The sequence below is a fragment of the Castor canadensis genome, chromosome 6 (genome assembly GCF_047511655.1).
Source record: "Castor canadensis chromosome 6, mCasCan1.hap1v2, whole genome shotgun sequence".
Lineage (NCBI taxonomy): Eukaryota > Metazoa > Chordata > Mammalia > Rodentia > Castoridae > Castor > Castor canadensis.
Genome location: NC_133391.1, coordinates 167,880,475 through 167,904,666, shown reverse-complemented (window position 1 = coordinate 167,904,666; position 24,192 = coordinate 167,880,475). Strand labels below are relative to the sequence as shown.

The 24,192-nt window shown below is 35.8% G+C and overlaps 1 protein-coding gene across 5 annotated transcripts in view; it reads right to left on the bottom strand.

Annotated features, from left to right (window-relative positions):
• Nucleotides 1-24,192, bottom strand: part of Ctnnd2 (catenin delta 2) — an 858,282-nt gene that overhangs the window by 766,524 nt on the left and 67,566 nt on the right. For 2 of the 5 annotated variants that reach the window (XM_074077728.1, XM_074077727.1), the window contains exon 2: nucleotides 7,386-7,482. The exons of the other annotated variants lie outside the window; for them this stretch is intronic. The gene's annotated coding sequence lies outside the window, so the exon portion shown is untranslated. The remainder of the gene's footprint in view (nucleotides 1-7,385; nucleotides 7,483-24,192) is intronic. 5 annotated transcript variants of the gene reach the window in all.

Genomic DNA, 24,192 nt, shown 5'->3' with positions numbered 1-24,192 from the left:
GAAGTTGTGGCTGAAATGACAGAGCACGTGCCTAGCAAGTGCAGAGCCTTGAGTCCAAACCCCAGTGCTGCCAAAAAAAAATGTTAAAAATGTAAAGAAGAGTATTAACAACCACAGAGAAAACATCCAAGAAGACATTAAGGAATGAACTTGCACCACAAGTCCAATGACAAGGAAGGCCACCATGACTGTCACCTGAGGCTGCTCTAGAGGACTTCGGTGCTGGTTGTGACACACTGAGCACTGTGCTGACTTCTAAATGGCTGTGTAAAACTTTTGCGAAAACACAAGCTTTAGCTTTGATAAAGTTGGGGAAGCTGGATGTTTTCATAATCAGATTGTAAATTATGGTTACTTTAAAGCATCTTGGACAATTAAATGTCAGATTGTAAATGATTATCCATTTATTTCAGCATACAATGGAATTACACTACTTTCAAAGTGATATAAAGTCATGTATAATAAAACAGGACACAAAAGATGAATTCTGAGTGATTATTATAAAGTTTTCCAGCTCCAAATTCTGAAAGCACTTTGTGTGTAGCAATTAAGTGACAGAATTCTATTTGGTAATCATTACTTAGAATATAAACTGAAAAGCTTGTGTCAAAAATCAAGACATATATTCAAAAATTCATTATCTAACATGAATTTACTCACTGCAATTAGATTATATGAATCCAGCAAGTGATAAAGAAAGAATGAGTCTGGGTTTAAATTTATATGACGTGCCAGGGAAAGGAATGACTGAGTCAGTGTATGTCTTGGACTTCAGAATAATGGATGCACTTCCTGGTCATCTCCAAATATTGATTAATCACCAGACACACATTAGGCACTAGGGAAAGCTGTGTTTTAGACCAAGATATAAGAATTAGTCACAGCTCATAGAAGGTTCTCAATTTAGTTAGGAAAAGCCAAAAAACAACTATAAACAAAAATTAACTGTGCCTTTTGACAAATGCATGGTGCAGGAAAGAATGATTATATTAAAAGGGTGGAAGTCATTGGCCTCTGTTTTCAAAAAAATATCCCACAAGGAAGGAGGACTTACACTGGTTCTCAACTGAACAGTAGATCTTAAGAAACAGTATCAACTATAAATATTGGCCTTAGTGATTCATTAACTGTCAAGGAAAGTATCAGTCCTTGAAGTAAAAGTGTGGAACCTGGCAATACCTTACTTTTTTAATGTATCGATTATTAGCATAAATTAAATGTACAAAGGAGTTTCATCATGATATTTATATACATTATATAATATACATTGATCAAATTCACTCACTGTAGTACTATTTCTAAATCCTCCTCTCTCCTCCCTCTTTTTTAAACAGTTTTTAGTGGATTTCATATGCTATTTTCTGAAAATATATTTTTCTCCCTCTCCCTTTCCCTCTAGTGCCACCAATAATCCACTTTTATAAGGATGTCACATTTTCATTACTATTATTATCATTATTTTAGGTATAGATTCTTCATATGAAAGAAAACCTGTGATACTTGCTTTTCTGAGGCTGGCCTTACATGTTAAAACATTGAGAAAATCATGTTCCCTGAAAAAGTTGGCATCTTAAATATAAGAATTTAAATGAAAAATCATATGCATCCAACTTGAATTTTATGTTCTTTAATATATTGAACATTTCCTATAAAATACAAATTTTATCTATAAAATCCATACCTGATGTTTACTGCAGCATTTTAAGTACATTTCCTGAGCATTTGCTAATGTTACCATCTGAGCTATCACATTAATTAGAGTTAAATTGCTAAGCTTATCACAGAAGTTTAATGTGATCAACAATAATTATGACTCTGACTATGAAAAAGAAAAAAAAGGCTTTCAATAACAGTGCTGGGGAAGTTTGCAGTGGTGTTCATAACTTCTTCAAGTATTTACTATAGCAAATTAATTTTTACCTTAATCCTAAAACACAATCTGATAAATTATAAGAAAATGTCAAACCACTGCCTGAAGCAATGTGTTGACAATTAAATGTGCACTGCATTAAATGTTTAAATGTGGAATACTACTTTTTTTTAAAACAAATGTTGATTTCTAAATTAAAAATGAGCATTTTTTCCATTCACTTTATTATAAAACATAATTTGCAATTACATCAATTGTGTCATGCCAGGAAAATCATTAACTTGAAAAACAACCTTGCTTCTAATGCTTATTATGAGACACGATTGTAATTTGGAAGGCAACCAGGTTGCTAATGTGTGCATGTGGGTGCATGTGTATACAGGTATTCTATTGATTGAAGTGAAAAGCAGTGAACCTCCTAACTTAACTAATTATGAATTATCATACCACTTTTTAAATGTAAGCTTAAAATCCTAAAGTAGTCATCACTTCTTTTCAGCATGTGGAGTCCTAGTTTTATAGAAAGACTTTCTGTGACATGCAATGGAAAAAATATCTATAAACCCATAATGTTATATTTTATACAGATCATCTGAACTTTACGACAGTTTGTGTTATAGATTATAGATGGTTATCATACTGTAGGCCACAAGAAGTCATATCAAAAAGGTAATGAATGTGTTTAAAACCACTACTCTAAATACACGAGGACTTGACATTCAGCCAACAAATATTTATTTGGTTTCTTAGGAACCAGCCACCCTGGGGTCTGTAAGAGATACTGAGGAAATTGAGCCTGACGGAACTGACTGCATGCGTCATACAAACCTTCTCACACAGCTTCCAGCTAAGCCAAAATGCAACCATAGCCATCCAACTCCAAAGGCCATGGTCCCCTCACAGCACCACACTGGTGCTTAAAGGAGAACTGGGTAGAGAACATGAAATACAGAAAAGGTGGTTAAAACTGTCTTGGGAACTTAAAACACCAACTCCGGTGCTCAACATAATGGGATAGTGACTGTGCTGGTGGCATTTGAGTTCCATTTGCACTCTTATGGCTCCAACTGAGCACGTATAACACGACTCAAGTAACCTAAACTGCATTTTTCAGAGGCTGTCAGGAAACAAAATGAGATATTAACATGAACAACTCTACTAGGCTCTCCAAAGTTCTCTTGCACATATCAGGGTATTGCAAAGATGACAAAGGTTACCATTTTGATTTGTGTTATATAGGGTCTAACTGATGTCCTAATAGTACAGCTTTTTAAGTGGTAAAGACCAAGGTCAGCGTCTGATCTATTTTTGTTTGGGAATTTAAAGGTAAAGAGGAACGAAAGTTCATGAATTCTGTTTTTCCCATAACAGGAGGATACGGGTAGAAAGATTGTAGCACACTAACTTGCACTGCCACCCTATATAATTTGCAGAGTTGTATCCTAGAGTCTTCCTCCACACTGGGTCTCTAGATAAGCTGTCCTTCATTAAACAGCAGGAACTGGGCAAAGGTTACCAATGACATCAGATGTCATTGGGAAAAATATTATGTTTTTGTATCCAATGGTCTTTTTTTTCCTGCAGTACTGAGGTTTGAACTCAGGGCTTCACACTTGCTACTCGGGCGCTGCTCCACTTGAGCCATGCCTCCAGCCATTTTTGTTCTGGTTATTTTAGAGATCAGATCTTGCTTTATGCCCAGGCCAGTCACGACTGCAATCTTCCTAGTTTATGCTTCCACCTTTGGCTGTTGGACAGGTGTGCACCACCATACTCAGCTTCTTTCCACTGAAATGGGGCCTCGCAAACTTTTGTTGCCCAGGCTGGTCTCAAACCATCATCCTTCCAATCTCAGCCTCACAAGCAGCAAGGAGTACAGGCATGAGTCATTAGCACCTGGTTTCCCATGATCTTCTTTAAAAACATTTATTAAAATGGCATCCCTATAAACTCCAAGTGCTACTACAATGGAAAAATATAACACATGGAAATACACTGATTAGAAGTTAAGCTTCTAATCAAATGGAAGAAGTATTCCATCAATGCTCCAAATAGTCACAAGCTATGGTCCCATGTAGCTTAACTTCTAGCAGAGTGAAGTAAAAAATAAAAAGAAATAAATTAGTAACATACATATGTGCAGCTATAGTTGAAAGAGAAAAGAGAAAGTCAATATGACCTTATAGGTGAAGAATTCCTCCTTTAAATGGGGAGGATCAAGCTGTCCTCACAGAGAATGCTGTTGTATTAATAAAGTCAGGCTGGCACTTGAGGGATGGAATCCAAAATACTCTGCACATTATAATCTCTTGTCATCACCATTACTCTTCATTTGAAACCCTTGCTAAAAAACTCAAACTAGATCCATGTATATCACCCTATACCAAGATTAACTCAAAACGGATCAAGGATCTTAATATCAGACCCCAAACTGTGAAGTTGATACAGGAAAGAGTAGGAAATACTCTGGAGTTAGTAGGTATAGGTAAGAACTTCCTCAAAGAAACCCCAGCAGCACAGCAACTAAGAGATAGCATAGATAATGGGACCTCATGAAGCTAAATAGCTTCTGTTCATCAAAAGAAATGGGCTCTAAACTGAAGAGAACACCCACAGAGTGGGAGAAAATATTTGCCAACTATACATCAGACAAAGGACTGATAACCAGAATATATAGGGAACTTAAAAAACTAAATTCTCCCAAAACTAATGAAACAATAAAGAAATGGGCAAGTGAACTAAACAGAACTTTCTCAAAAGAAGAAATTCAAATGGCCAAAAAACACATGAAAAAAATGCTCACTACTCTAGCAATAAAGGAAATGCAAATTAAAACCACACTAAGATTCCACCTCACCGCTGTTAGAATAGCCATCATCAGCAACACCACCAACAACAGGTATTGGCGAGGATGCGGGGATAAAGGAGCCCTCTTACACTGTTGGTGGGAATGTAAACTAGTACAATCACTCTGGAAAAAAATTTGGAGGCTACTTAAAAAGCTAGACATTGATCTACCATTTGATCCAGCAATACCACTCTTGGGGATATACCCAAAACACTGTGACACAGGTTACTCCAGAGGCACCTGCACACCCATGTTTATTGCGGCACTATTCACAATAGCCAAGTTATGGAAACAGCCAAGATGCCCCACCACTGACGAATGGATCAAGAAAATGTGGTATCTATACACAATGGAATTTTATGCAGCCATGAAGAAGAACGAAATGCTATCATTCGCTGATAAATGGATGGAATTGGAGAACATCATTCTGAGTGAGGTTAGCCTGGCCCAAAAGACCAAAAATCGTATGTTCTCCCTCATATGTGGACATTAGATCAAGGGCAAACACAACAAGGGGATTGGACTTTGAGCACATGATAAAAGTGAGAGCACACAAGGGAGGGGTGAGGATAGGTAAGACACCTAAAAAATTAGGTAGCATTTGTTGCCCTTAACGCAGAGACACTAAAGCAGATACCTTAAAAGCAACTGAGGCCAATAGGAAAAGGGGACCAGGAACTAGAGAAAAGGTGAGATCAAAAAGAATTAACCTAGAAGGTAACACACATGTACAGGAAATTAATGTGAGTCAACTCCCTGTATAGTTATCCTTATCTCAACCAGCAAAAACCCTTGTTCCTTCCTATTATGGCTTATACTCTCTCTACAACAAAATTAGAGATAAGGGCAAAATAGTTTCTGCTGGGTATTGAGGGGGTGCGGGGGAGAGGGAGGGGGCGGAGTGGGTGGTAAGGGAGGGGGTGGGGGCAGGGAGGAGAAATGACCCAAGCCTTGTATGCACATATGAATAAAAAAAAAAAAGAAACCCTTGCTATTTTGGCTTTCTTTGAATTTTCAGGTTAAACTAGAACACTTTTTATTATGCGAAAAACATTCTTTAGTTAAAAGGCCTGTTTGGAAATGTGTTTTTTTATGAAGCTACAAGCTTGGAAGCCATCCTAGGGCTGACAGGACATGGTCCCTCTTCCCTTTCCCAGTCTCCTTCTCCACCTTCCCTCTACAGAAGGCACTGTGGTGTTTGCCAGCATCTAGTCCTGCTCTATCTCACTTGCCAACAGCTGTGCCTTTTGCTCTGAATTGACTTGATCACAGCATTAGGGTTTGGGGGAGAGGTATCATAAGTCTAACTGAATTTCAGGAAGTCATTCGATTGACCTCAATGAATAGCTCAGATATAGAACCTAAAAAAGGAAAAAAAAGCATAAAAGATGAGTGCTCTTATTTCAGTATCAAAAACTAGAAGTTCCCTTTTGGGGGACGATACAGTTGAAGATGTGAGACCTAGAATCATGGTACCTCTATGATTTATGATGAGGGAAGTCAGCTGAGGATCAAGCTGACTATTAAGAAGAGAACACAAAAAAGTTACTTGAGTTCTGACCAAACCATGCCTGAAGCCCAGAATACCAGCAGGCTTTTCAGAAATATGAAACAATGAATCCCCACGATTAATTCATTTTGTGTTTTTTCCTGCCTTATGGAACAAAAATCAGTACCCAACAGACACACACAATACACACCGTCATGTAGCTGCATGATCATATTTCTTACAGAGTATTAAGTGCAATATGTTATTCAAGAACAGAGCAAAATATCAGTTCTTCCTTAGCCAACCAATCCTGGAATAACTTCATAATCTGAAGTGATTTTTTTTCTGTTCATTTTTCACTTTAGGAGCTTAAACAATCCTCTTCCCCCAATACTTTTTATAGAAATGTATTCAACTATTTTTCTCTCTTAATTAGGACTTCAGTAAAAGAAAATGCATAGCCACATATCTCCTTAGCAACTGATACTTTGGGGGAAAATATATATATCATTCTATGTCCGCATCCATTTTCTAAAGTTGTCCACATTTGTTTTAGAACAAAGATTTCATAAGCATTTTAACTGAAAAATTAAGACAGCTTTAATTTAAGCTATATTTTTCACACTTCACTACAAACCATTGAGGGACACTCTTATTTGCTGATCCATGTAAATCCTACAAGAATGTGCATAATAATTTGAGCTATATAATTGCTAGGAATCTAGGATATTATTTTCATTTTTAGATGCTTTTCCTTTATGCTTGCTTATATACCTTGCATATATTTTTATCATCTCCCTATTTTATTTACTTTTTACATGCACTATTTCCAGTATATGCCGTTTTTAAAATGGTAAGTATTCAATGTTCAATTAAATTGTTCCTAAAACATTTTAAATCAGATGCAGATTTTTAAATAAGTATTAAAGGCATGCATATTCTGAAACTAAATATTTCTTTGTGTAACAACAGAGAGCAATCAGGAATTTCACACATGAAAGTGAAGATGCCTTGATTTTACAGAATCTTGAGTTCCCAATGGATCCAAAGTGAATTAAAAGATGCGAGAGACAGTGGCCATCCAAGGCTGTGTGGGTGGGATATCATTGTTGGATATAATAATGCACTGCTAATTTAAATATCTCTATGACAGGAAGGCAGATTTGTCTAAAATTTACCTTAATGTTTGCAAGTAATGATCACAGCCCATGCAGGATAGCGAAGACACGGGCACCCAGCCAGTTGAAAAGGAAAGTCCCTCACAAGTGGTGAGCCCTGTTGGTGAAGGTAACATAGCCAATCATCAGTGTTTAATGGGAAAATGTCAAGAGTCTCACTCTGCACTGGACTGTGCAATTTCACCCAAAAATAAGCTTCTCCAGTTGACAAAATAAAATGAAACATCAAATAAAAGTGTACCATAACAGCATCATTTGCTGATTATTAGATTACATTATAGATCTTTAATCTTAAATATAATCTTATTTAAGTTTTCTAAACAAGATAATTGAGTCTATATTTCTATTACCATGATCAATGGGAGGTTAGTGATAATTGAACACAGCAGATTTGTATTACAGAAATAAACACTGTTTGAAGAACTTATTTTAAACTTCTTCTCTCTTTTTGTAGGATTTTCATTAATGGGAATATTTCAGACACCAGGAAGGTACTTGCTAAAGGAGTTACATTTACCAGTTATATCTAAAATCTAAATCACTACCAACTGAATGTGACATGTAGCTGTGACAGATGTTGAAATTACATGAAAATAGCCATAAATGAAAAAAAAACGAGAAGATGAAATTTGCTGAAAACCATAGGGAAATGTCAAGTTTCTGTACCAATGAATTAAAATTCACATTAAATGTTAATCAAAATTAAGATTAGTGAAGAATTTTACATTTTGAAGTGGGAGGAAATAGTGCCATCTTTTTGTTTACCTTTATAATCATGGTAGCAAATAAAGTGCTGATATGAAAGATGCCATTTCACAAATGGTTTTAACAAACTGACAATTATTAAGAATTTTGTCTTATAAAACCATTAGGAGACTCAAACAGTTCTAATTATAGATCAGTTGCTCTTCATGCTAAACAACCAACATTAAATAGATTATAATCTACTTCTGCTGGGCGGTCACTACCCCGTTACTGGGAAGGATAGTATTTGGTGATGAACTTGATCAAATCAAGTCACCTCTTCCAGTAACAGGGCTCGTGCCAGCTATATGTCACTATAACAGGATGCGGAATGGGGCTTTTCCTATTGTGTGGACATTGCAGCATAAGACCATAGCTGAGAAACAGCTAAAGCATAAAACAGCTAGGGGCATGGCTCAAGTGGCAGAGCACCTGCCTAGTAGGTAGCCCTGAATTCAAACCCAAATACCACCAAAAGAAAAACCTGTTAACTGTGGGTGAGCCTTTTGTTGGGATCCTGCCCCTATGAGTTACCTGTTGGGACAAGGAGACCCAAGGGGAAAAAAACCATATTTGGGGGTCTTTTGAGCTAGAAGTAGTTTGGGTGAGGGAATCCTTTCCACACACAGAACACTGAATCTAGATCCCAGTCTCTCACCCTGTACTAAAATCCATTCAAAGTATATTAAAGAGTTTAATGTGAGACCTGAAACACTGAACCTACTACAAGAAAGCTTAGGGAAAACTCTGGAAGACACAGGCATAGGCAACAATGTATGAATAGGACTCTGATAGATTAGCAAATAAGGACAAAAATGTGCAACGGGATTGCATGAAATCAAACAGCTTCTGTACATTAAAGGAAACAATTTCCAGAATCAAGACAGCACCCACAGAATGGGAAAAAAATCACTGCCAGCTATATGTAGGACAAAGGATTAATATCATAATATGTAAAGAACTCAAAAACTAAACACCAGAAGAATGAATACCCCAGTTATTAGATGGACAACTGAACTGAACAGACATTTCACAAAAGAAGTACAAATAGCCAATAAAAAAAATGGCTACATCACTAGCCATAAAAAATGCAAATCAAAGCAACACTGGAATTCCATCTTACTCTAATCAGAATGGCAATTACAAGCAAACAAACAACAAATGCTGGTAGGAGGCAGGGGAAGAGGAACCTTTAGACAGGATTGGTGGGAATGAAAATTAGTGCAGCTAATATTGGAAATTAGCATGGGGCTTTCTCAAGAAACTAAAACTAGAGCTGCCATATGATCCTGCTATGCCATTCTTGGGCACATATCCAAGGGAATGTGTCAATAAACAGTCAAGACACCTGTACATCTGTGTTTGTAACAGCACTACTTATAATAGCAAAGCTATGTAACCAGCCTATATGCACAACAACCAATGATTGTACAAAGAAAATGTGGTGCATATACATAATGGAGTATTATTCAGCCACAAAGAAGAATGAAGTGTGTCATTTGCAGGAAAATGGGGGGAATTGGAAAACATCATGCTAAGTGAGGTAAGTCAACTCAGAGAGAGAAATATCATGTTTTCACTCAATGTGGATTCTAGACTTTAACAAAATTATAAGATGACATGAGTATAAAAAGAGGACTGCTTGCAAGGGAAACCAGCAAATGGGGGCAGAGGAAAGGAGACAGTAACAGCAGGGGGAAGTGAATATTACGGAAGTATTTTATATGTACAGATGAAAATAACATAATGAAACCACCAAAAACTGTTAAAAACAAGGGGGTTAAGAAAGAGTATAAATAAGGTGAATTTGATCAAAGTACATTTCATCCACGTTTAAATATCACAATGAAACCCCTTTTGTACAATTAGCATATAGTAATAAAAATGGGTTATGGGGATGTAAGAGAAGAAAGTATGAAGAATTTAAGGGAAATAAAAACATCTTTTTATCTTTTTAACAGAGAAAAATGGACAATCTCAAGTGATTTCCTTTGTCGATACTTACGGAAAAGCAGGAACCAGGCTGGTGCTCACAGCTGAAGACAGCAGCACCTATGTCACTTTCCTGGCAGCTGGGGATGGAGGACAGGCCAAGAAAGGGTGCAAAAGATTGTCCTAATTTCTTAGGCACTTGGGGTGTACGTAATAGATTAGTTGTCATTTTTATTGCAGCACTATAATGTAGTTTTGAATAATTTAACTACAAAAATGGCAAGTAAGGAAAACACTAGAGTGGTCTCAAATGTGCTCATACCCATGTCAGAAAAATATATGTAACATGATCATATATTGCATATTGACAGTAAGAGATGTTTTACCTGGAGTAATAATGCAACAATGGAATGTTATTTATATAGTGATCTATATTACATATTAATATATTATACTGAATTTATATAATTACATACATATGTCACTTCTGCATAAGAATTCTGGTTTTCCTGAGCTAAACCATCTATTTGGTGGAAAGAAATCAAATTTCACTGCAGTTCAGTGACTCTAGCTAGACTCAACGATTTAAACTGTCTAGGGTGACCTTCGCTTGTGTCTGCAATCACTGCTCAGTAGTGCAGTTTTCCCTCACTTCCTGCCAAAGTTGGCTCCCGATGCTTTTGTGGCCAGAATGCAAGGATGGGGAATGGATTTTCTGAACTCATGTTTTTAGTGTTTTGGGCTCTTCCACAGATAGAGGCTTTCAGTGAAAGCTTCATAGTCATCTCTGTCCTCTGTCTCTTCAAGGTCAAGGTCAGGCTATTTGATCAACAGGTGTTGTCTGTTAATCTAATAAGGTTTGGATGACTCCAAACCAAAGCACTCTCTTCAGCATCCTATGTTATGTGTCTTCTTTGCCACAGACATGGAAACGCTCTTGCAAATGCCCCAGAAATCATCTTAGAATACTTCTGCACCCCATCTGCCAAGGAATACCATTACCTGCCGTGGGGACCTCAGTGTGTCATACACGTTTTCCCCTTGCTTAATCTTCTCACTTGGAATGAAAAGCCCTCAATCATTGGCTTTCTTCCAATGAGGACATCTTATTCACACTGACTGCCAGCTCCTGTACTTTTGCCTCTTCTCTTTCACAGGGCAGAAAAACGGGGGATCCTCCTTCTTCTCTGATTTAGACTCAGGGATGAAACTCTATATGGTCTTATCTGCCAATCATCTTTACTGATTTGATTACATGGAAGGTAAAGGAATATGAAAAAAGAAGTCCTGTTCTGATTCTACACTCCATGACATTAATGACTCTGTCATGTTAAAAGGTCAAGAAAGTCAATCTGAGATCCAAAGTTGCATTTTCCTTGCAGGCAATCACTAACATCTCCTTCCATGGTGCCACCACCCTCAAGGTTCAAATATAGAATGAACATAGAGGAAGGGAACATGCCTGCATGTAGAAACTGAAATGCAATACTTAATTATTTTCAAAACACTGTCCATATTACACTAGCTTCTGCTCCAGAATTAACAGCACAGCTTGTGTTGACAACGCACAGTGAACTGTATGGAAATTAGTATGACACTAGCCTGAACTCTCAAACTAAGATTTGCTTAAGAAGGAATTTTAATTTTTTATTAGGATATACTCATTATATGGGGGGAGCATTCTCAGTGATAATTCCAATTAGGCTTATATTGTTAGATCACCCCTATCCTCTCCCCTCTAACCCCTCCTTGCCCCACTTAAAGAAACTGTAAGAAGTTTCTTTATTCTATTTCATGTACGTATACGAAGTCCATCACCTATATATCCCCAACTGAATCACCTTCATTCACCCTCCGCCCTCCCACTAGTACCTGACATACAATGTACCTATTTTACAATCAAGTCTTTCATTATTAATACTTAAGTTGATGTTCAAAGGGGTTTCTCAATGTATCCCCACTGTGGGTGTGCTTTACTTTGGTGTGTTTAACCCCTTCCATTTCTCTCCCTTACCCCTTGACTTCTCACCCCATTTTTTCAACCATTTTCAATACACATCTTTATATCCTCTACCTCCACAGATGTTATGCTTTATGATATTACTGATGTTCTATTATTCTCTTTTCCTTTTCCCTTAGAGGGAATTTTAAATGTTCACATGAAATTCTCTTGACCACTTGCCCTACCTAAAATGTTTCCTTTTGGATAGTTTAAAGAATTATTCCAAATCACTTTTTTTTCTTTTTGGTCTGTAGTATGTGTGCTGCTTTGATGTAAGGTCTTCTGAAGGTGCATTGCTCATTAATAGTTCCTCAATTTCTATTAAGCAGCTTGAATAAATTCTTCAACACTTCAGGCATTACAGATTGGGTTTCAAAGTATATCCAGTTCTGCATAAAGGCCATCCCTTTATGCAACAAAAGCCTGATAGTCCCAGAATTGTTTTCAGTAACAGAAATTATCCTTAATGAGAAATAAGGCTTTCAGAAGGTTGTACAACTCACAAACTCGACAGCATTGATCAAACTACTCGTGTCGATGGTATTCTCCAACCATGCCATCCACATATTATATATGTCTAATCATGAATTCAGTATTTTTGGAGAAAACACTGTTGTCTACAAAGGTTGTCCAGTTGTTCAGATAACATTCTGTTTTGTTTCACCCTGGTTTTTAACACATAAGACATCCTATACAAACATCATATACAAATATGTCAAGAACTTCTTGAATAAAACACTTAAAAGTTATTCATATCACTTCATATACTTTTTACATTAAAAATCATAAATAAATACTGAGTTTCAGTTAAGGAAATTTTTAAAAGTATAGTATCCATAGAGCAGTTCACATTCACAATGTTGAAAGCACCAATAATTCATCGATGGAAGAATAAAGAAAGGCAAGGCACACTGGTGTGTGAAGCAACAATAAATGAGTAAACAGTTACCTGTAAGTCCAGGTGAAGGCATAGTTGCTAACTGTGCAATTCTTTCAACATTTCTGTAGCATTAGGTTTCCATAATAAAATGTTAGGAAACTAATTTCAAGTAATGATGAAAACGTAAATAAAAATTTCATTCAAAACTGTTCTTTACCGTCTTTCTGTTGGACTAATCTGTTGGTTAGTCCTCATTGCAGTCCTACACTCTTTTGTGTACATAAATGAAGATTTGCTACATCTCTCATTATAAATCACTTTGGAGATTATTTCTGAGAAAAGTGCCAATGACAACATCTTAATATCAAAATGAGAAATGCTTAAATTCACATTTTTATATCAACTAGAAATACTGGCATTTTTGTTTAGTTGGAAAACACTAAATCAATCCTAGCAATTTATTGCATCAGCAAAAGTGTTCTAAAATAAGCAAATAACATATCCACTTTAGTAAGAATAAGTTGATGGCTTCTTGTTACTCGCTTAGGATTTCTCATCCTTTCCACAAATAGTCTCTAGTGTCTTGGCTTGTACACTTTGATGAAACAAGCTGCCATCAACATAGCAAGGAACTCAGGGAATTGGCCAGCTGACAATAAGTGATAATATGAAGGCCCAATGACTTGGGAGCAAATTACTGCAACTAAAATCCACTTCCCCAATCAAGCCTTCAGATGAGACTGTAGCCCTTGACTCAGTCCTTGAGAGACCCTGACACAGAGGCTCCAACAAAGCCAGGCCTTAATTTATTACCAATGGAACCATAAGAAGATGAATGTATGCTGTTTTAAACCAGTAGGATTTAGAGTATTTTTGTTAAATAACAAGATGTTGTCCACATATTCAACTGCCTGTGTTAAGATAATTCAAAAATTCTGACCATTGACAATTTATACGTAATCCTATTTCCTTGAATCCATATTCTGTCCATAATTTTCATATTTATATCAATAACTCAAATATATTTTAATGAGAATTATGTTTAGAAGTAAAACATTTAACTAAATAAGGAAAACAGCTACATATGGTAAAAATTTCAAACTCTGATATTTAATGTCCTCCAAAAAGCCAATGAAAATATCAATTTATATCAAACCACTAGTGACACATGCAGTATTTTCTAATAATTGTGGTGTGCAGATTTATTATGGATGTGCATTAGAAGGATTATTACAGTACATCAGGAAATTTATTGACTTAAATTTGTATTCAAATATTTTCAAAAAAATATCTCATTGATTACTTTTTAGCTTGATCCTAAAAGTGACAGCCACATCACAGAAACACACTAGAGTCGTGCCCAAATCATTACACACTAAGGATGTTTTCACTGTTGAGTAGAATAATATACATAACAGATATTACAAAGTGAGTGAATTTTTAGTTGATATACAGCTTTGATCACTGACAAAATTGTTATTATTTTCTTTACATAATAAATCAGAAGGTAGAAAAATACCAGATTAGTGAATTTTGGAGAAAGTTTATTTATAATAGTACATAAAAGGCTCTGAGACCAGTAAGTATCCTGTCAAAACCAAATTGTACAATGGTACTTTAGAATTAAATATTAAAGAGGAAATTAATTTTTTTGTTTGGGGTTTTTTTGGTTTTTTGATATTTTTTTCCTTTTCTCCTTTTATTTTATCATTTTCACATCTACTTACATGTATATACATTGCTTGTGCCATCTCTCCCTCCCCGCAACATTTAAATAGGGCAAAATATTTTCTCTAGATTAAGTATAATCAAATTTGAAATTAATAAGGAGTAGAAGAGTGGGGATAAGAGAGAATGATGGAGGGGGTGAATTCAACTATTATGTATTACAAGAACTTTTGTAAACATCACATTGTACCCCCAGCACAACAATAATGAGAAAAATATTTACAAAAGTGCCTAAATACATAGAGATATAATGTTCCATTTTGAACAACTCATGGTGGTTAGAGAAGAAAATGAAGATAAACTGCATAAGACTGTGGACTGAATGATGATAAAAACACAGCACAGCGTCATAGATGGAATTCAAGTAAGGCAATTCAATGGACAACTCTGCAGCAGTCAATGACTTTGTTAGAAAGCCAGGAGGCTACAAACCAAAAATATAAATTTCTACTTTTAAGAAAATACGAAAAGAGTTAAAAGGAAGACTAATGAAAGTTAGAAACCAATGAAACAGATAAACAAAAACAGGCAAATTTGTGAAAGTTTATTATTTGAAAACAATAAAATCAAAATATCTTGTCACACTGACCAAGGAAGAAATGAGAGGATATATAAAATACTGATACAAAGAACAAAATGATACATACTACAGATCCTAGAGAATTTAAAAGGAAAACAGGGAAATATTATTTCAAATTTATGGTAATCATCTTTAGTAACAGAGATAAAATTGTAAACTCCCTGAAAGACACAAACTGCCAAAGCTCATTCGAGAGGAATTATACAAGAATGGAGAGCAGGGTTGTCTACTTCTGAATCTTTAGCTCACACCAAAATCTAGACGTGCATTCTAATAAAATCAGTACAATAAGAAAAACCATGATGGACAAATAAACCTTAACACATCATTAGCACACTGAAATCAGAAATATATATTATGTATAATATATCCCAACTAATTGTGGTTTATCCCAAGTACAATAATTGTTCAACACTCAAAATTAAGGAATATAGTTTACATCTCAGAGCAAAAAATTATGATAGCAACAGATTAAGAAAAAGCACATTGAACACTGCAATAAAAACCCTGCAAGCAATGAAAAAAGGAAACACTATCAACCTGACAATGTAGATTTAGAAAAACAAAAGCTCAAACCACACTTAGTGAAGAAAGCTTGAATGATATTAATAATGGCTATGTAGCAACTATATACACTCTCACCATCCTGTTCAACAATGCACTGGAAATTCAAACTAGTAAAATAAAAGAAAGAAAATAAATGAATGATAATTTGGAAAGAAAGAAAACAGTTATTATTCACAGGCAAAGTGCTTGCTTATAACAGATTCCCAAAGAATCTACAAAAACTTTCAAGAACTAATAAATTTGCTTAGAAAGGTTGCAAGATAGAAACTCAACACAGAAAATTCTATTTTTAAGTACAATGCTTGTATTGAATAATTAGAAATTGAAATAAACAAGACCAAAACCAAAATAGGACTGGAGGAGTGGCTCAAGTGTTAGAGCACCTGCCTAGCAAGTGTGATGCCCTGAGTTCAAACTCCAGTACCACCAATAAAAAAAAAAAAAAGACTAATACAACATTGAAACAAGAAACATGTGGTAAAAATGTGATAAAATATTTTTAGGACTTACACATGGAAAATTATAGAACAACAACACAAGGATTTAAAGGAAACTTTTGTGTATGTGTGCACATGTGTGGTGAATTGGAAGATTCAATACTGTGCAGACATCAAGTCTCTCCATATTATTGATAATTGCATTCACTATAATCCCAATCAAAATTCCAGTTGGAATTATATAAATGGGTGAGCTGATACTAAATTTTGCATGGTAAAGATAGAATCTGTAACAATTTTAAAAATGAAGTTGAAAAAAGGAGCAAAGTTGGAGAACTTACACTAACCTATTCAACTAACATGAAGCTAGAGTGATAACTTAGTATCTTTTTGGCATAGGAGTGGACATGTAAAATAAGAGTATGAAGAGATTTCAGAAGTACCGCCATTCACACTGGAGACAGGAAGGTCTTTCCAACAACTGATGATAGAACAACTAAACATGCATAAAAGAACCTCACACGATAAGCAAAACATCAACTTCAAGGATCAAAGATTTAATGTAAACAATGTACAAAAGTTCTAGAAGAAAACAAAGGAATTAGGCAAATATTTCACACATATGACACAGAAGACATGAGTCATCAGAGATAAAAATGAAAACACTGAATGTCACTAAAATACAAAAGTTCTGCACTCTGAAATATACTGTCAAGCAAATGACAAAGTACGCCAAAGACTAGGATAATGTATCTCCAGACACATAACCTGATAAAGGAATGTACACAGGAGCTAGAAAAACATCTACTAATTCTCCAAAAAGAATGATTCAATTAAAAAGTTGGCACAGGATTACAACACACACTTTACAGAACAAAAGATGCACATGGCAAATAGTACACTAAAACATGTTCAATATCATTATCCATTAGAATCCAAGGCCATTAGAAGTGCGAAGTACAAGTACAATGAAATACCTCAACCTATCTAGTAGAATGAATTAAATACAAATATAATGAAACTATACAGAACTGAGGAGGGTGTGGAAAAATCGCAACCCTCAGACATTTGTGTGGGGAATGCAAACGTGATTTTGGAAGAGCTGAATGGCTTTTTAAAAAGCTAAGCATACACTTAAGAAAGTGGATTCTCTTCTCAGTGTTTATCTGAGAAGTAAAAGCAGTTTTGGTATCTGCAAGCAAATGTTTATAATAAATTGATTCATAACTGCTAAACCCCAGAAACAATGTAAAAGTCCATTAACTGGTAAATGGACAAACAAGGTATGCTTATCTGTTCAACGACTACTCAGAAATTTTTAATTCCTCATTGGTGTATGATGCAACACAGCTGAACATCAAATTCATTATGCTAAGTGAAAGAAGCCAGACCACAAAAAGGGCCACACACAGTATTTGTATGACATTCTGGAAAAGACCAATTCCAAGGCAGAAATCAGGTAGGGTCACCAAAGTGGGTAGAGGGAAGAGGTGACTACAACTGGGCAGGAAGATTTATGGGAGAGTGGCATCATTTCATATGTCCCTTTTGGCCATGGTTACAAGACAGTACACATTTGTCAAACTCATGCCCCCCCCACCAAAAAATGAGCTTTATTATCAAGTGGTATATGCTTGTAATCCCAGCACTCGTGTGGCAGACGCAGAAGACTATGAATTTGAGGCCAGCCTGAGCTACATAGTGAGACGTTGTCTCAAAAAAATTTACTATACATATATTCTACATGAAGTCCTCAGTGTACAATGAAACAAGTTTGAATTTTAAAAAGTTTTGATTGCTTTGCAGAGGTAAAAGGACCAATGTGGAGGCAATCATTTGTGGGAGAAACAAGTGGACACTGAAGGAGGGAGTGGAGTACATTGTTCACCACAGAGCCCAGAAGGACTCCGGGGTCATAAGTTAGGTAAAAGGGGACTTTGGAAAACTGTAATGAGAGCATACAACCAATACAAAATGGTAGCACAGCAATTATCTGTACCATGAAAATATTTGCAAAAATACGAAGCTATCCCCCTGAGCAAACCTATATATATACAAATAAATGCTTCACAAAATAACATCATCGCCTCTGTCTCCCACTCCCTTTACCCATGAATCTGTAACACCTATTAATAGCTGGTACACTTTTCTTACGTAGTCTAACATTTCTTCCATGAATAAAAGGAGAAGCCAAAACATATCATTGTACAATATTGATTTCTGAACATAAATATTGAAGCTCTTACCACAAAAATGATAAATATATGAAGGGCCAGATATGTCAATAAGCATGATTGGATCATTCACAATATATGCATATATCAAAACATCATTCATAGTTCCCCATAAATATGTAAAATGTTTGTCACTTTAAATAAGTAAATAAGCAAAATAAAAGGCTCTGAAAGCACTCAGTTAAACTAAATATATGAACACCTGTACCCTGTATGGTCTTGGGGTCATATATAAATATTTGTGAATGTAAAATTTTATTACATCACAGATCAAATAATAATTTCTGGCTGCCTTATTGAAGAAATGAGAACCATCTAATACAGGAACACACCCTTTCAACTCTCCTAACTCACAGTACTTTCATTTACCCTATTCCAAGGTGAGAACCCTAGCAAAAAGCACAGAACTAGGGAACATTCGAATGTCGATGGGTGAAGAAAGGACGGGAAGAAAAATGTACTCAGCGCCTCCTCTGTACTCTGCATGTTACCCATACACAGATCTCACTTAGTCCTTAACTACCTGCACCTCCTACTCGCAAACGAAGCTATGATGCTCACAAAACAGTATGCACTAAACATTATAAATAGCAATTTAATAACGGCAATTGATAACAATAAAAAGATAACACGCCACTACAATGTAGCTTAATTTACCTTTCAAAAACAATTTCCAACCAATTGTTCTGAAAGAATACTTGATAATGGTTCATTTAAACTAAATTCATCAAATACCTAAGACAAATAAGTGAAGAACTGTTTTTGCATTTATGTAGAAGTCAAATTTCGAAACCAGTTGCTACTATCTGTGCAATACTATTTGTATTACCCTTTTGAGTAGTGGAGAATTTTTGATTATCACGTAGCATTACTGCATTTCATACCATACACAGTTTCCAAGAAAACAGCACATAAACCAAATCTACCTTCTGTGTATAGTTCTATGAAACTGCCACCAAATCAGGAGACAGAAGACACCCACATCCCCAAAACACCCTCGCGCATCTCTTTGGAGTACGATCATCTCTCACTGGCAATCCCCAATTGAATCTCTGTCACAGTTTCATTTTTTCATGAAAACCATGTAAGTGGACTCATACATGTAACCTTTTGAGAGTGTCTTTGTTCACTCAGCATAGTGCCTTTGAGATCAAGTAAGCTACATATTTTAGAACTGGCTTCTGTAAAAGTTCCTGCTGAGATCTGATCAGAATTGCATTCAATCTACTAGATCACTTTGGGGCACACTATCTTTACTATGTCAACTCTTCTCTATTTACTTTATGCTTTGCAAACTACTCTGAAAGGTTCTTTGTCATTTTCAGAACAAAGATGCAACATCTGTATTTCTCAGTTTATACCTATGTATTTCCTGTTAGAAGATACTGAATTTTTAAATTTTTATTTCTACTTGTTACTTGATTGCATATAGCCATATAACTAATTTTGTGTGTTGACCTTACAGCCAATGACTTTACTAAACTAACTTTGCTTTCTGCAGAAAGGATTGCTACACAGGCAATCCTATCCTCTGCAATAGTTTTGTTTTCTTCCTTTTTAATCTGATTGGCTTGTATTAATTTTTCTTGCATTATTGCACTGGCTAGAACTTTAGCACAATACTGGATAGCCCTGGTGAGATGAATACCCTTTCCTTAAGGGGAAAGCATGTGGTCATTCTTTAAGAAAAATAGCTGTATTTCTGCTCAATGGCCCATTTTCAAATTTGGTTCTCTTTTATTTGCAATTTTTAAAATCATGAACAGGCACTGGATTTTTGCAATTACATTTTCCTTCATCAGTTGATCAGATTATGTAAATTTCCTTAATTAGACAAAAAACGTGGTGCATTACACTGATTGGTTTTTTAAATATCGAACCAACTATGAATTTCCAGAATAAAACCTAATTGGTCATGGTAAATTATTTTAGATATGCTGCTAGATTCAATTTGGTAATTTTTTGAAGATTTCTTACATCCATATTATTGAGTCTATGGCCTGTCATTTTCCTTGCACTGCCTTTGTCTGAGTTGGTATTAGGATAGTGTAGCCTTATGAAATAGGCTGGGAAGTACTTCCTCCTTTCTGTACACAAAATCAGACGCTATGTTAAATTCTTGTTACTTATTTAAATATGTTGCAGAATTTTCCACTGAAACTGCCTATGCCTGGGGATATCTTGTCTGGAAGGTTTTCAACCATTAATTTCCTTAAAACTCCAGCTGTAGGCTATTTATTTAATTTGAGGAAAGTACTGGTAGTTTGTCTTTCTTTAAGATTTGTTACATTTCATCTAAATTTCCAAATTTAGATGTTTAGAGTTATCCATAGTATTCCCTTATCATTTTTATAACTATAGGATCTGTAATAACATTTCCTATTTTATTTCTGATATTGGTAATTACATCTTCTTTCTTTTTCTTTGTCAGTCATGTTAGAATTTGGGGGGGTGGCAGTACTGGAATTTGAACTCTGGACCTAACACTTGCTAGGTAAGCACCCTACCCTCTTGTGCAATGCTCCCAGCCTATTTTATTTCACTTTACTTTTCAGATAGGACCTCTCACTTTTGCCTGGGGTGGGTCGTGGACCAAGGCCCTCCACCTCTACCTCCCACATTACAGACGTGAACCACCATCCCCAGCGTGGTTTTTGAGATAGGGTCTTGCTAAGTTTTTGGTCCAGTCTGGCCTCAAACTGTGATACTCCTCTCTGCCTCTCACTTAGCTGGAATTACAGGCATATGGCACTGAACCCAGTCAGAAGTCTGTCAATTGTACTGATCATTCCCATTATGATTTGGCAAATGTCCCCTAAAGGGCCATATGCTAAAGGTTTCACAAGCAACCTATGGCACTACCGGGAGGTGGTGGAACCTTTAGGAGGTATGGCTTCAAGGTACAAAGTCAGATGACTAACAACAAGGACGTGCCCTTGCCTTGATTTTTTTATATTATTTTTATTAATTTGCCCATTCTGTTTGCTTTTGGGCTTATTTCCTTTTTTCCCTACATTCTTTAGCTGGAAGACCAGGTTGAGATATATCTTCTTTTCTAATGTATGCATTTAGTGCTATAAATTTCCCTCCTAGTGCTACCTCAGCTGTGGGCCACAAATTTTAACATCATGCCTTTTTGTTTGCATTCAGCTCAATGTTAATGTCTTTTCTTCTTTTCTTGGGTTTTCCTTTTGACCCATGGACGATTCAGAAAAATGTTGACTGGTTCGATTGTTCAGTGATACCATCCCCCTTTACATTAACAAATAAAAGATCTGGAATATCTCAGAAACAGGTGAGAATGTTTTATCAATGGAAAACATTTTTACACATAATTTATAGTGAAAAGCTCAGAAAAATATTTAGGACCAGAAGAGAAGGCACTAAGATTAAAAAAAAAAAAAAATGTCTTCCCTACATTCTAAGAGAAAATAGCTACCAGTGTCAGTCCTTACTTCATGAATAAGAATGCCTGTTGATAAAGAAGTAAGCATAATACCTTTCTGCCTCCTACTGGGTACGGATCTAAAAAAATCTCATTTTGCTTTCATCTTAAGAAATGAGATAATACCACCAAAGAGAACCGAACCAACAAAAATACTATTCACTTACAATTTATGTTCCCACTAAGCAAACATTGGACAATTTAAAATTAAAGCAAAGAAATACAGTACCCATAAAGAAATCCTCTGCATTTGAAAAGAGATACATCATATCATTGTTTGGTGATTTTTTAGAAATCCTAATTTGCAATAAATTCAATAAAAGCACCAAATTTAAAGTCTTGGGATAGATTTATTTTGAAGTAACATAAATTTCATTGCCACATTGCACTTAGCTATGCTAAATACTGACAATGGAGATACATAGGAAGAGAAATCCCAAGAGAGCTGACAAGTCACCTATGGTGTTTCTGCTCCTGCATTTTAGAGGAATGAGAAGAAATCAATGCATGGAGAGAACATTCATTGCCACCAATGATCCACTTCCAAAGGTCCATGTCTCAAAGCAAGGAAGCTCTGGGAAATATAGTGGCAGCCATAGGTGGAATGGGCATAGCATTTAATTATCAGCAAAGGAAATGGAAAATGTTTCTTTTTCACAGAATAATTAGGGAATCACAGTAGATCTGACACTTGTTAACTTGTCTTTGTGATTTTGGTTAAACCACCTCCATTCTCAGGGTACCTATTTCCCTAGGACTGAAGTACAAAGATGGGACTACACATCTATAACATCCCTTCAAGATGAAAAATATGATAAGGTTATTCCAACATTTCTTAGATCTCTACTTTAAATGATATAAAAAGCTGGTGAGAAAACTGAAAGAGCAAAACAAATCAGTCAAAACACCTGGGATCACAATGAAAGAAGTGGTTGTGATGAAGGATACCCTAAGACTCCTGAACTCACCAATACACAATGTATAAATAAATGCACTGCAACATCACATTGTACCCTATAAAGATGTGCAGTTACTATCTGTCAGGAACAAAAAGCCTAGGGTCAAACCCCATACTATCTGTGTGACAGCAACAAGTCATTAGAAGAATATGAAGTTTATCTTATTCAACATTGTAGGGTTGTTTGGAAAGAAAATGTAATGATGTGAGTTAAAAGGCTTGGTAAATCATAAATAGAAAACAGTTCATTATTGGTAGTGGTCAATATATGAAAACAGAATTGGTAAGGCCTCATTGGCAACAGCATTGAAAACAAGTCACAGTAAGAATTAGCAACTTCAAATAGCAGTTCAGAGCTGAATGGGACCACTGCTGCCCTAGCTTTGGGGTTTTAAGTGACAGGATCTGTTCAATGTTTTTCAGTTTTCTCATTAAGTACTTGTGAACTAATCAGATTTTGGACAAAAAGATTGATGTGTTCTGGCTTTCCCCTACCCCAGCCCAAAGACTTTTTTGAATCCGTATATATATACACATATGACAGTTGTTTGTGTTTATTTTGTTTTGTTTTGGTGTGGGTTTTTTCCCCAGCTCAAAGACTCTTCGAGCACACTCTAAAGAGTGAAATAATAATGCACCAGTTTTTTGGTAACTCACATCCACAAAGTAGTTGGTAACTGGAACTTTGGGTCATCTTTTAAGAAGAAATCAGTTCTGAAAAATATATACACTTTTGTTCTTTGTTTTATTTCCAGGCCTTTACTCTGTCAATTACAAGGGCCATTACCCTATGACAAGCTCTCATTTACCTCCAGCTTGGAAAATCACCAGCCTCAAATGACTGGGGTCCCTGACTCATCTCCGTGTGCCAGGACAATCAATTTCCCATGGCTTCTCTTTGATCACACCAGTCTGTGCACCTCCTCTTCTCTGTATCCTCATGTTCTCTTCGTAGAAAATTTGTCCTCTCCAAAAGTCCCAATTCAGCCTTATTGATTAGGTATGCTTGCCTAACTCCTCAGGAGATTTCTAATTCTCCAGACTTGTCTTTCACTATATATTTGTGTATATATGTATACATGGAGAAATATGGGTAATATGACTCAGCTGCTACAGAAAGGTTCAGTTTTGAGTGTTTGACTCCTTAAGTTCTACATAAAACAAAGGTCAGGTTTAACCATCTCATAACCACTCCTTAAAGCCTATCCTGATTTCTTCAAATAATCTTTGCTAGAAAGTGACAGTAGTTGGATTAAATATTATATTGTATCCAACTAAGACATAATTTTCACATTTTAAT